This window comes from Trachurus trachurus (assembly GCF_905171665.1).
Source record: "Trachurus trachurus genome assembly, chromosome: 15".
NCBI lineage: Eukaryota > Metazoa > Chordata > Actinopteri > Carangiformes > Carangidae > Trachurus > Trachurus trachurus.
Window position 1 is genome coordinate 16,185,596 of NC_139906.1, and position 14,291 is coordinate 16,199,886.

Below are 14,291 nucleotides of genomic sequence, written 5' to 3' on the forward strand. Positions count from 1 at the left end.
GTGTGTGACACTAGGGTGGGTGGGGGTGGGGGGGGTAGAGGAGGAGATGAGGGGTCGAAGGGTCAGGAATTTGTGGTTGAGCCCGTGTTGTTCCATATGGCAGCCGGGTGACAGCAATACCTCAGAGAAGTGAGGGAAGGTGCGTTTGTCTGCTCACTTCTGCCACAAATCACATTTTCTCTCACAGCAAACACAATTTTCTTTCTCACAAAACTCGCTATAAAGAATCAGTTTTGTAACATGCACCTGATATCCCACAACAAAGTTTCAGTTAGTTTGTTTTTTCCGTTCTACACTGGATCCTGACATTAGCCCCTTATCGTTCCTGCCAGCTCGGGGCCTCACAGTAAAGGGCAATGTGTTTGTGAGATGTGTGGGCCGATAATAATGTGTGTGGTCAACACAGCAGCAGCTGTCTTCCTCTCTTCTTTCCTCCGTCTCCATTACAGATCTACTGTCTTCTCTGTTCCCCGTCTTTCCTCCAGCCCAGCTCAGCCTGTCCCAGCCCAGCTGTCCCCTTCCTTCATTAGCTGTCCCACAACACTACTTACTGCCTGTGCAGGAAGGTGACTTTCAAAATACAAAGGACTCACTTTAAGTTCTACTCAATGCTTTTGTGTCTGTTTGATAGGAAAGAGGGTCGCTTGTCACGATTAACACACAGACCCGGCAGCTCCTTTGATCTCGGCAGAATATTTTAGCATCTTTCAGCTCATTGTTTTGGTTTAAATGGCTGCAAATGAGCTGTTTTGGTGAAGTCCGACTGTTTCCTATCAGTGTTATATCCTGCAGCAGCATGTGGCAGCTGTTTTCAGAAGCTCTCAAGAACTGTAATAAACTGTAGAAACATTTTTTTTACAGAAATTTATAGAAATTCTCAAAGCTGGGACCACATTCATGAAGTGGTCATACAGTACTTCCCTACAACTAGCTTAATGTGTGTTGCAGCAGTGCAGCGGCAGCTCGATGTTTCTGTGGTGAAAAAGTAGCAGAGCACTGATGATAGACTTGTTATTAATGTTTTAATTTTTTTTTTTTTTTACAAACAACCATCAAACTTGCATGCCCTTATCTAACCAATTAGTCCAATAAGTCTTCACTGAGACAAGCTGAGAAAACACTGTGTAATGCTCAGAAAATCTCTGTTGTCATATTATTTTAAAAAATTATGTAACGCATAAATATCAACAGAGTCTGATCCCAGATGTGCAAACAGGAAATGGTTTGCAAACACATTAAGAACAGCTTAATAAGTGATGTCATGTCAGTCTTGTGTTCACAGCTTGTTAATGCAGGTTTATGATAAACAATGGAACAATGTTAATGACCTCAACAGGTAATTTAGCACCTAGTGGACAGAAGGAGAAGTGAGGGGCTGTCTTCATTGTGTGTGTGTGAGGCTTCATCCTGCTAAAAGGGCACTTCATAAATAAGATTAAACCTCTCTTCCTACTTTTTGTTAACGTCACGTTCAGCCCTCGCTCTGTGCCGACTCATATGAGGATTTGATATGTTACAATGAATGGATGCACTCAGTTTGAAAGTTATTCTTACCTGTTCAGATGCTGAAATAGAAACTCTTGCTGACTCTCTCTCTCTCTCTCTCTCTCTCTCTCTCTCTCTCTCTCTCTCTCTCTCTCTCTCTCTCTCTCTCTCTCTCTCTCTCTCTCTCTCTCTCTCTCTCCCTCTCTCTCTGACACACAAACACACACACACACACACACACATTGCTGCAGACATATAAAAGACTGAAAAGCTTTCTGGTGTTGTATTTTCAGCAATGCAGAGGTGGGCTGTGTTAATGGAAGTAAAGTGCCAAGTCAGAGAGCAGAAAGTGAACTCTTTTCTCACTTGTTATACCACCGTGGGACTCGGGGGGAGGTTATGGGAAGTTCCAGTAAAGAGACACGCACACACATTTCTCAGTCCTCCTTCTTGTTTTCCATGGCAGCATACAACAATAAACCTAAAGTGGTTTGTGTTGTGTACCACCTAGCAGGGCAGTGAGTCTTATTTAAAATGGCTTAGTCTCTAGAGAATTAATCAAAATGTTGAATTAATGGAAAAATCATAGAAGAATTTATTGATCTCATAATAAATTAAATAAATAAAAAAGCAGTTTTTCTATGAGGCTGCACTTCATCACTGTACTGCTTTGACTTAAAGGCTAATGTCAGCATGCTAACATTCACTAATTAGCATTAATAAAAAAGTGCAGCCAAGCATGATGGGAGAATGATAAGTTTTGCCAGAGTTTGTTCAGAGGCCAAAGTTTTAGACAAATTAAAATTTTGACCAGATGATGGCTCAACGTAAAAAGTCAAAAGATCGTCAAAGTAATTACGACTCTGCTCAAAGGGGAACATGAATGTCTGTAATCTGCCTCATAGGTGTTGAGTCATTTCCCTCAAAACCACAAAATCTGAACCTCATGTGGCACCAGAGCAACAAAGTCAGGTGATGTCTGAAGTGAATGGGCTACATCATCTCTGCACCACGATTTCCTTTACAGAAGCTCATGGAAGAGCATCAAATTTAGACAGACAGATTGACGGGCCGTGCTGCTGGTGTGGCTGGAAATGTCAAACAAACTTATTGTTCAACCTTCTCAAATGCCATGATATTCTGATTTTGTTTGTTTCATGTCATTTGTAATGAACTTTTTGGACTGTTGCTGACAACATAAGGTATTTCAAGACATCACCTTCGGCTCCTAAACGTGTGATTGTTTGGTATTTTTCACAGACAGTAGATTTAATGATTAACTGTTGAAATAATCAACTGATAAGAAAATATCTGAGACCACTTTCTCATGGTCTCAGCCTTTGGACTATAGCTGCAGATGCTTTTACACCTTCACCTCCAAACAAACAGCTTCAACACAAAATCCAAGCAGAGGCTCCTCGCTGCCTTTTGATTTGACCTTCCTCTCATTTGTTTCCTTATTTCCTGTCACCTGCTGAACAAAGCTCATGCTCACCTTCATGTGCAGGAGAGAGCACGCAGAGTGTTATGTAATTTACCCCATCTGGGTTAATTGACCCGCCCCCTTCCTTTCAATCTCGATCTCTCCCTCCCTCCCTCTGCAGTGACTTGATGTAGTTATTTTCTTTTGATAATTGCACAAAAGAGTTTAACAGTGCTGTTGTTTAGCCACAGGACAGATGCAGACAACTGGGGTAAGAGAAGGTGTGTGTCCCCTGACGCCGCCGGTGGGCCATTCAGCTTTCACACACACACACACACCGAACTGGAGCAGTGGATTGAATTTCTAAAAACGTGAAGTCCTGACGCAGGATTGTGTTGATGCAGAGAATATGTGTGAAAGAGAGGATGAAGCTCGGGCTAAAAGAGAAGGGGGAGGAGAAAAAGAGGCAGAGGAGGGTTGTGTGTGTGTGTGTGTGTGTGTGTGTGTGTGTGTGTGTGTGTGTGTGTGTGTGTGTGTGTGTGTGTGTGTGTGTGTGTGTGTGTGTGTGTGTGTGTGTGTGTGTGTGTGTGTGTGTGTGTGTGTGTGTGTGTGTGTGTGTGTGTGTGTGTGTGTGTGTGGTAAAAGAGGGAAACTAGAGGCAGGGGGGCTGGCAGACAAAAGTGAGAGAGGGGAGGGAGGAATGAGGAGGAGGAGGAGGTGGGAAGGCGGTGCTAAGGCAGACGGCAGGGAAGGAAAGCTGAGAAGAGGAACAGTGGAGTGAAGTGAGAAGAGAGAGGAGGAGGAGGAGGAGAGGACAGGGCAGGAAAATAAGGGGGCTTCCATTTGAAAGTCCTCGTGTCGGGATATGAAGTCCTGGAGCGGTGCAGAGGCAGCGGCAGGAAGCTGGAGCGTTGAAGAGAGGAGGTAGACGACAGGAGGGAAAGAGAAGAAGAGACGAGGAGAATCTGAGACTGGAGTGATTTCTTTTTTCTTTTCTTTTCTTTTTTTTTTTTAAATTTATTTTCCAAGAGAGACGGAGACAAGTGGAGGCAGCGATGCAGAGCTCTCACTGGGGTGAGTGTGGAGGGAGAAGGAGAGAGTGTGTGTGTTTCTGCATTGTGTGTATGTGTGTGTGTGTGTGTGATCTTAAATTCTCCAAACTCGGGCTCTCTCTCTACATCCTGTTCTTAATTCAAGCCTGGCTTTGTTTACATGAATGCAAATTTGCCCGAGGAAACTTTGTATTCATGGGCACAGTGTCAGTGAGAAGCCACTTACGAGGGTGTCAACTGAGGAAATGCCATGAATGGAAGGTGTGTAACGGAAAGATTTGAGACAAAAGTTGTTTGAGAAGCCTATTCACACAGATACACTGATTCCTCTCTTTTCTTTTTTTCTGAAAACAGGATTGTGAACTAGTTTGAGGAGTGAGCTGGTGAAGGCTACAAAGTTGTTGATTTGGATACACTGAGACTAATGACAAAAAGAAACCTTGGAAAGCTTGGTTTCCTGTCATTTTGCCAGAGATTGAAGGCAGCTGGATGATTCAGTGTCAGCTGACTGACGTTGAAGCTGAAGTTAGTTTCCTGAAGTTGTTAGGGCTCTAAATGATCCTGGAGACTTTTGGCCGACACAATCAGGGACAAACAGGCCCAGTAGCTTGGATCTGTTCTGTTGTGGTGGGATGATGAGTTTTTTTGGTGGTCTGAGTCCAGGTTTTTCTAATCCTGACCCTGGGTAATCTGCTCATTACAGACTGTCGGGGTATTGATTTGAAATTTCAGCCTGTAGAAAAGCTGTTCCACCCTCTGGACAGTTGGCCTGGAGGAGGAAGGAGAAGAAAGAGGAGGAGGAGGAGGAGGAGGAGGAGGGTGATATTCAATCTATCTCCACACACACTCACGTCGAAGATAAGAAAAAAGCATGAGGCAGCAAACACACTCCTACCAAAGCAGACAATTAGGCTGCATCTCAGAACAGTGTGACCTGTATAAAATATGTTTCCATCCAAAGGGGGAATCTGTCCGTCTCTTTTGATGACGAAGCACTCTGGCAGACACAGGCCGCCGCTGTTTCTCCTCTCTGTCTTCCTTACGCGTGTAATTACAAGACTCCTCATGCGCCTTGGGCCACATATTGTAGTTTTTCATCAAGTTTGTTATGGGCCGAGAGAGTGATGTGTCAGCAGATATGTTTATAGCCAGAGCGGTTAGAGGGGGCCGTCTATTCACTCAACTCTTTGTAGTAGCTGCCTGTTTGACCGTGTCACGTTCAGGTTTCATTTGAGAGCACGCTATAGGAGAAGACTGTAATTACCCAGGCTGGATTCTGGCAGCTGGGGTTAAGACTGACGTTTCACTCCATAAAGACAGCGGCTGTAAATGGGGCAGGTGTTGAGACGCGAACGCTGACGTAAAGTTGAACTTCTGAGGTGGAGGAGAGCGAGAGTTTGGGGGGGGGGGACGGGACAGAGACGGAGAGGATGGCTTACCTCATCGGCTCTGAACAAAACAAATGAGGTAAACGTGTGTTGCAGGTTACATACGTAAGTAAGCCTTTCCAGCTGTGTTGACTCATGCTTCCTGTGTGTGTGCAATCGGTGAGTATGTGTACAACGTTAAAAAGATAGTGAAGTAGCTCCAAATAAAAGGCGGTGGGACCTCTGTTTGCTCTCTTGGTTTTCCCTCCCTTCACTCCTCCATTGTCGGCTTCATTCTTGATGTGGTCAGTGAAATACACCTCTCTGAATGTGTCTATGAATTCCCTTAGACTGTCCTTTGTGTGTCTTTTTTTTTTGGACACTATTTTGCAAAAAAAAAAAAAAGGGTGATGTATACAAACACATGCAAAATCCCCAACCCTATTAAATGCTATATTTGTCGGCAGCTTAAAGCCTTCTTTTATCAAAGATAGCTTTTCTTTTTTTTTTTTTCTCCTGATAAGGAATTCGAAAGCATTCAGATTGGATAAGCGGATTCTGAACTGGATTCAGATTATTTTCATTATTTTCCAGTGATCCCGTCGAGCTAAATCTTATGCCAGGTGTTTATGTAAAGCCTCCAGTTGAGTAGCATAGTGGAACACTGAAGGAGGGAGAGAGAGAGAGAAAGAGAGAGAGAGAGAGAGAGAGAGAGAGAGAGAGAGAGACAGAGAGAGAGAGAGAGAGAGAGAGAGAGAGAGGAAAACAGAGAGACAGCGAGAGATTAGAAGTCAGCCTGGCTTCTCTTCAGTTTGCTGAATGAGTGTTTTCCATGCCAGTCTGCCCCCTCCCCTCCTTCCATCTTTCTCGAGTTTACAGCGGCGTGGACAATATGTCTGAATACGTCTGCACATGTGCTTCTTGTGCCATGTCAGATATTTTCTCAGATGAGTGGAAGTGAATTATACATGGAGGCTGGCACAGTGAGGCGTCGCTGCTTATGTAATAGCTGCTGTGGAACTCATTTGCCTGGCTGCATTTAGTAACACTGTATTTGTGTGCGTGTGTGGCATTATATGAGTTAAACTCTGCCTCTTTCCATGATCAGCGATTTCACACTGAAGACGTGACACCATTGCATTTAAATCACTGAAAAAAAAGGGGGGGGGGGGGGGGGGGGCTGAGCCATGTCAGATATTGTAGCCTACTTTCCCTGGTAGTAAATAAAGCGCTCTACTGCTGCAGTGATACGTCCTATCACTGCTGCCACCGCCTCGATCTCTCTCACATTATGGGGTCACGTTGTCAGTCAAAGTGTGGCTGCTTTCAGTGTGAGATAACAGGCTCTTTCTCTCTGCTCTCTGCCCTCTGTTAAACTGAAACAATGGCCCTCCACTGTTCATGCAGCCAAAGCAGCAGGGGGGGAAGGAAGGCAACTTTAGGAGGGAAAACTTTACTCTTCTCTCCAGTGTTGTCGGGACAATGAAGAAGTCAGAGCAGCCTCGGTACTAGGAGTTTCCAAAATATCCCCCCAGTGTCGTCAACACCACGCTATGACCCAAACTGACCTGCTCCTGCACTGATAAGAAGTTGTATCTGCCCCCCAGTTATCGTATTAAGTCCACGGTCATCGATCCTGGCGAACGGTAGTCCACTGGCCAGACTAATCCCTGTGTCTCTACCACTGGCATTCTTGGTATTTCCAGTGTCTGCGGGTCTGACCACTGACCGCCGCTGGATAACTGTCAGTGGCTGGAAAACCTCCTGGAAAATCCAACGTTTTGGAGGGGACCAGGAATGTCAGCCATCTTTTCCCTTTTCACATACTATTATTGCCTCAGTTTCAGTTTCCCCCCAAGTGCCAGCTGACTGCAAAGCAACTTAGCATCGACTCTCGGGTGTAGCATCTTAATAACAGCCGAAATGTGTCGGTGTAGCACTCAGTGATTATTGATCAGGAAAGGTTCTTGCACCCCGGCCTGCTTGCAGCTACAATTAATCACGTTCTCACTTTGGTTTTTCAGATTAAACAAACAAGATATAATGTTAATTAGTGAGCTGTAGAGCTGGTAAATCCTTAAGATAAATACGCTACGCAGCTGTTGGCTGTAGCTTCAGATCCACCACACAGACATCAATCTCTTTATCTAACTCTGTCCAAGAAAACAAACAACTGCATTTCTCAGCTGTTCCTTTGAGGATGACTCTGTGTGTTAAATGATACATGTTGAAAAAAGATACTGAACAACTCTCATTTTAGTATCGGTGCTGCTGCTCCTCTCGATTCCCAGCCCTTGTGCTGTTAAGATGAAATGGGAACACGGAGGTGACAGCTTTACTTTGATGTATACTGTAATGTAGTTCCTATGGGGCAGAGATTTTTTACTTTGACGAAATATGCTCGGTACCTCGGTTGTTTCAGTCAGCTGGTGCTCATGTGGAGAAGCTAATAGGGCGGTGTGCAGCTCATTTCTAACTGGACCCATAAATAAGCATGTGACTGGCAGTTTGTGTCCCCAAATGACTATAGTGTTTTCACAAGGCTGCGTCGCTACTTTCATGTCACTGACGTCTACTGCTTCCCATTTCAATAGATAGCTGGCTGCTCTCTCTGTCAACCCCCACAGGGACTTTGTGAGTTTCTCTGCAGTTAAATGTGTGTGTGCAGCAGAAAGAGAGAGAGAGAGAGAGAGAGAGAGAGGGAGAGAGAGGGAGAGAGAGGGAGAGAGGGGGGAAAGAGAGAGAGTCTAGGCTTCAGTCACCCCACTCTCCAGCAGCCTCTTAGGTCCGAATTGAGGCCAGATGCTTTGAGATGCTAAAGAGCCAACCTGCCCGCTGTCAGACTGTCAGGCACACACACACACACACACACACACACACACACACACACACACACACACACACACACAAGACTCACTCCCTCATTCACCTATTCACTCACTCTTTCTCTTTCTCCCTTCCTTCCTTCCTTTTCCCACTCTTTCCCGTCTATCTCATTTCACCCTGTGCATGGCCTCCGCTGCCACGGCAACGCCTCCAAACAGAGCTAGAAGCTGAAGTCTGCAACACCAGCAAGTTGGTTGTAAAAGAAGAGGAAAGGAGGAAAAAAGAAAGAGAAAAAAAGAAAGAAAGAAAGCTGGACGAAGAGAGGACCTGTTGCCAATTACTCATGCACAGACTCACTTTCTAGAAACCTTATTTCTTCCTTTGTTTCACCAGAGAAAAACCTGGTTTAATAAAGTCAGAGCCCCGCGGCAGCCTCAACGCTCCAACTCCCAACTTTTGTCGAGCTACAATGTCAACCATGTTACTTTGCCAAAGAGGACAATGTCGCTGTGGGTTGAGTGAAACAAGATTTGGCACTGAGGCGAAGGGTTAATGAGGACTGAGTAGGTTTGTATGCATTCAGCTGTCTCAAACACACACACACACAGTAAGACTTTAAAGCCGAGCCATGTGGGGGTAGGTGACAGTGAGCGGCCACTCAGACAGACAGTCATTGTGTTGGAATGGAGGCATAATATAACCTCAGGTCTTCTGGCAAAACATTAAAAGACTTCTCTCGTTTTACAGTGGAGTCGGCTGACTTCATTACAATACCATTTTCTTGCCTGTTTGAAGTTTAATTGTGGAGTTTCAGCGAGTAGATGCGTGACAAATAAATGGGCGAGTAGATTAGGTGAGGACTGATTGCCTTGCTGAGGTAGGCTATTGTGTGCATCGGTAATGTTTCTGCCTTGCCCGTACTTGTGGATTTTCTTTTGTAAGCGTTCGGCGAGGATTATTGTGACTCACCTAGCCTGTTGATTTTCTCTCTCTAGCTCACGCTCTCTGTCTGTCTTTCTCGCTCTCTGCAGCCGCTGGGATCACTGGTCTCAGGATTAATCAAGGCCACCCAGGCTCTGTATATCACAGAGGCATATTTCCACTGGTCTGAACAAGCTCTTAACTGCACATTACACTCCCTCGATATCCTGTTTATTTTGGAAACTTATAATGTTTGGGTGCCATTGACAACTGTTTTTGTGACCAGCAGAGCTCCTCCACTGTGCAGGGTGAAGCATTAACATTAGACAAAGGCATTTTCTTTATGAATGGTTCTGACGGTCACTCCCATACTGAGACTTTTGCCCTCGTCCGTGCAGCACCTGCACTGATCTGGCAATGTTATACTTTCCACCTGTTGCTCCCATCTTCACACTGGCTTTGCATTCGGTTAGTCACGCTACGGCGTTGCTGTTAAAGAAGGGGCAGATGAAAATCTAGCTGCATAGACCAGTGAGCAAAGGGGGATGGGAGGATGAAGGAGGGAAAAAAAAGTGACAGGGGAGCAGTGGAGCAAAAATAAAGCACAGGGAGAGGGAAGGAAGAGAGGAAATGGGTGCCAAATGAGCAGGAAGAGGAAAAGAGGGATGAAAGTGGGGGAGGGAGGAAAAAGGCCCTAAAAACATTGCAGTTGCAGCTCATCAGGAAGACGTCACCTTAAAAAGGATTTGAAAACTGCTCTAATTGGGATCAAATGGCTCTAATGTGCAAGGGATCGATCCAGAGAGAATCGTCACACGTTCGCAGAGTTTTAGCATCTTTCAGCTCATTGTTTCAGTTTGATTCCCCACAACTTCAGGTTCTCCTACTCCATTGTTACTACTTTACCACTATTTCACTTTCAGCCCTACTTTGTGTTTTACAACAGGTATATGGGCAGAGCTTACATCCACTATGAGGATTAGGAAGTGGACGTATGCTGCTAATGAGAAAGCAAATGAGTTTGTTTCATGATTTGTTGCTGTGCTTGTGTCTTCGTTGGCTCTACTCTAGATCTCTTGATGGTGACCTCTCCGGTTTGTCAGGACTGAGGATGCTGTGGCTTGGTTTTCACAGATTTAGCTCACATCAGTCAAAACTTGTGCAAATGCCTCGATGCTTTATCATTGTAATGGAATTTTTTTTTTTTTTTTTTCAGTCTGTTGAAACGGATGTTCAGTTATTTTAATGAGCTTTGATTGAACAAACTGAACTGATTCAGGCAAATAGTGCTTGCCTTAAATGACTGGTCTCTATAAACATACATTGTACTTTAGATGGAGTTTGAACTGTTTGTTTAAACACGTGTACGTGACCATCACGGTATATAAGGACCAGTCTCACCATCAGTGGGTGTCCAGACTCTTGAGACCTTCGATTCTGCCTTAGTCTCTGTCTCTGTTTGATCATTGCTGATTATTGCTGGTTGTTCGCTATAATTTGACTTAATGTTCAGTCAGAAATTCTTTGAATCATGATAGGACTCGTTGTTTTTCCCTTCCTCACTAGAGAGCAAAGTTTTGCCTCTTCAAACATTATAATATCTGGAAGAGGCACACACGAGAAACAAGAGAAAGCAAAACTCACTCAAGCTGACATCAGTAGCGTGCTCAGTACTGAGCAGTGGAGGAGTTGGTTTAACAATGTCTCCCTTCACATTTGATTTTGTCAGGAGACCTCAAGGTGCTCAGACCCTGGTGTCTGTGTGCTTTCCAAATAATGACCAAATAGGATTATACATGCCTGGTTTTCCCAGGAGCTCAGGCCTCTTTGGACTACCTGGTATTGGAATTCCCCTAAACCCCCAACCACCAACCCCACCCACCCTGCCTTTGTGTCCTCGCCCCTAAAACCCCCTTCTTTTTCTTCTTTCTTCTTCTCGCTCTCCTAACTCCGTCCTGAGCTCAGCGGAGTCTCCGGAACAGCTTGGCGATGGCGTGAGGGGCGATCTGCTGCTGCGAAATAAAGGGCTTCCTCTCCTGAGTAATACTGGCATTATTAACAGACTTATCATAACGGGATTATGCCCCCATCACGGACCCCACTTCTGGATCTTGTTAGAGAGATACCTGGGAACTTCTTTCTTCTGTCAGCCCCGCTCTCACTCATCCTCGGCCAGTTGGTGCCATGTGGAGGATAAACCCTCACAATCGCTTGGTTTATCTCCAGTTCCTCTCAGTGGCAGCGAGAGGCTGCATTTCAGCCATTCAGCATCATTTAATAGTTTTGGAGTGTCAGGATGTGTTGTAAAGTGCCCCTGGTTTGACCCCATAATAGCTGCCTGCAACACTACAGCAGTTTATTTTTGAACAACGACTCAAATACCTTGCCGAGAGAAACGCCTCATGAAAGACTATCAGAATGATTTCAGGCACTTGAGATGTTTTCTATTTTTAGTGACGATGACTGGTTTCTCTCTGCCTGTCTTGTGCGGCTGACAGCAGAAGAGGATGCGTGTAATGAGGAAGGTGGAGGAAGAAACGAGGGCGGATGGAGAGATGGTGGAGGTATTTTCACTTTGTCGGAGGAATGCAAGCCCAAGAGAGGAGGAGGAGGAGGAGGAGGAGGGCTTCAATAAACTTTTAAGAAACAACCAGTGAGCAACATCAGAGGGGCGAAATTAGCTTTTGAGATTTGTTGCCCGAGCAGCCAGAACAAAACCAGACCCTTGGAGGTCACAGGGGGTGGGAGGAGAGAATCAGGCCAGCTCCCCTCCACTCAGCGGGGGGTCACAGGGTTAGGGCTGAGGAGGTCACGGTTGACGGTCTCAGAGGGTTGTTAATTCTATTATCCCTGCCTGAGAGGTCCTTGTCAGGGCTGGGAGAGAAGAAGAAGAGGTGGGGATGGCTGGTTGAAAAAGGTGAAAGGAGGTTGTGAGGCGTGATTTATTTTGGCATGGGAAGTGATCACATACCGCACATATCTCTATCTCCTTGACTCATCTGTACTCATGAAGCCCGTCTCTACTTTCTTGAACTCCCCCTCACTCCCTGACAAGTCCGTACAGACATGCTCACAGTTTAGTCAACGTGGAGTCAGCTGATAGGAACTGCACCACCCTGATGACTGATCAAATTATCACACCGACCAACCCCTTCTATTCACATGTAAGGGACCATCCACATCTTTATGCCTTCTTCCCACTTAAACCCTCAACACTTTACTGTTACTTTTTGGTTTGTGTACTCCAATGCATTGGTCTGCAAAGCTTTGCCATGCTTGAAACAAACTACTGTTCATAAATAAAGGTGAGTTTAGAGACATCTGAGGCATTCATGATGTTGAACTTCGGCTGTCCAAAGATCTGAAACGCCCTCTTAAAAACAATAGAACTAGAATTTCAATGATTTCATCAATTGAAACTCCTGATGAAGCATCATTATGCTCTTTACAGGCAGTTTTTGTCACTCGGGTAAATGTGGATCAATCTTTCGTAGTCCATCTTCTACCGTAGTGATTGTGTATTCGCCTCTTGAGTGCTGCTAAAACATGAGTGACCTATAACTCAATATACTTTGCCTGAGCATGTCCTGTGTATACTCACACACAGAGCGCTGCTGCTGCCGCTCCTGCTGCTGCTCCTGTTCGGTGTAGACATGTGTCAGGCATTTCTGAGGAATCTGGCAGTGGCAACAAAGCTGTATTTGATCTAATCCTTTGATTAAGTTGTGTTTCAATAGACAAAACAAACTTCCTGTCTCTTTTTGCATTTATTTCCGAGAATATAGACCTCATTAGGGACTCTGATGATTGATGTGCACCTTGACGCATCCATTTTGTTTGCACGAATGTTCACGTACTGTACATGTACTCTGTGTGTGTTTGTGTGTGTTGATCTGTGAGTGTCAGTCTGTATGATTGTGTTAGTCCTGGCAGACTGTCTGCAGCCATAGCTGGCGTGGATTATTCCACTTGGCCAGACGGATTTGGGCTTGGCACGACAGGCTCAGGATGCGTGTCCCCTCTCCCTCTCTGTCCCCGCAGGCAACTAACACTGATAATGCTATCTGCAAATGGAAGACTTAATCTGCTGCTGCCACTTATTGTGTTAGTAATATGTATCCATGTTTCTCATCCTAAAAATAGTGCAGCAACCAAGCGAGGCGATTATTCATTTCTTCAAAGGTTTCTTTTTCGATAGGCGTGTGAGCATTGTGATCATGAGACAGCCAAGTGACTAGATTTCAAACGCTTTTAGATGTGATACACAGACGCCTGCTCACTGGGTTCACATGAGGACATTGAGGAAAATCACAGAGCAGCTGCAGACGGTGATGACCGTGACTCACCCCCTCCCCACCCCCCTGTATCATCCTCAGTTTCAACTAAATCCATTCTCTTTTTTCTCCTCTTGCCTCATTAATGACATTGACAATTAGCAGCAGCTTCACCAGAGATATAGAGTGTATTTAATGAGGGATTGGGGGGGGGGGGGGGGGGGGGGGGGGGGCTGCTGCTCCCCCAGGAGAAATATGTCAAGTAAACAGCTGTAAAGTGGCTGTGGCTAATGAGTTTTGTGAGTGAGAACAGGCCAAGGAAAATCAATAAATAATTTGACTTCACTGTTGCAAAGAGAGTTGTTTTTAATGTAGTAAGTTTGCGCATGAAGTAAATACCACATTTTAGTAGCTATTGCAAATATTAAACATTATATATTGAATCGTTTTAACAGGATGACAGTAATAGAATTCATGATGAGACTCATTCATAACTGACGGTAGATCTATTTATCACGTAATGTTTTTCACAAATGGATGGAATCACATTAGCAACAGTCAGCGAGAAGTGCGCTAATTAAGTTTTCATGTTTAAGTTCAAGCACCTGCAGTCAGAAAACTGCAGCTGTAAACAACATAATGAGTGATGGCTGAATTCCATTTAGCTCCTTCAGGTTCAGAGACGGCGCTGTAGGTAGCTACTAGGTACCAGGCCGTGAATGTAACGGAGCCGTCGTTAATGTTATTAGCAACACCTGTGTCCTGTTGTCTGCTGAAAACAGGTTATAACAGCTGTACTTTTGTCTGTTGAACGTATTAGTAACTGTTTGTGCTTGGTACAGTGTTGTATTGTCTTATTTAGCTAAATCTGCTTCTTTATGTTTTGCGGTTTTATTCATTTTGTTCTATATCGAGCATCTGTCTCATTACGGTTGTGTGCATG

The 14,291-nt window shown here is 44.8% G+C and overlaps 1 protein-coding gene across 4 annotated transcripts in view; it reads left to right on the top strand.

Moving 5' to 3' along the window:
- LOC310998483 (leucine zipper putative tumor suppressor 2 homolog) overlaps positions 1–14,291 on the top strand; it is a 61,873-nt gene that overhangs the window by 38,171 nt on the left and 9,411 nt on the right. The window contains exon 1 of one of the 4 annotated variants that reach the window (XM_083988563.1): positions 3,706–3,982. The exons of the other annotated variants lie outside the window; for them this stretch is intronic. The gene's annotated coding sequence lies outside the window, so the exon portion shown is untranslated. Of the gene's footprint in view, positions 1–3,705; positions 3,983–14,291 lie in introns of those variants that run through there. 4 annotated transcript variants of the gene reach the window in all.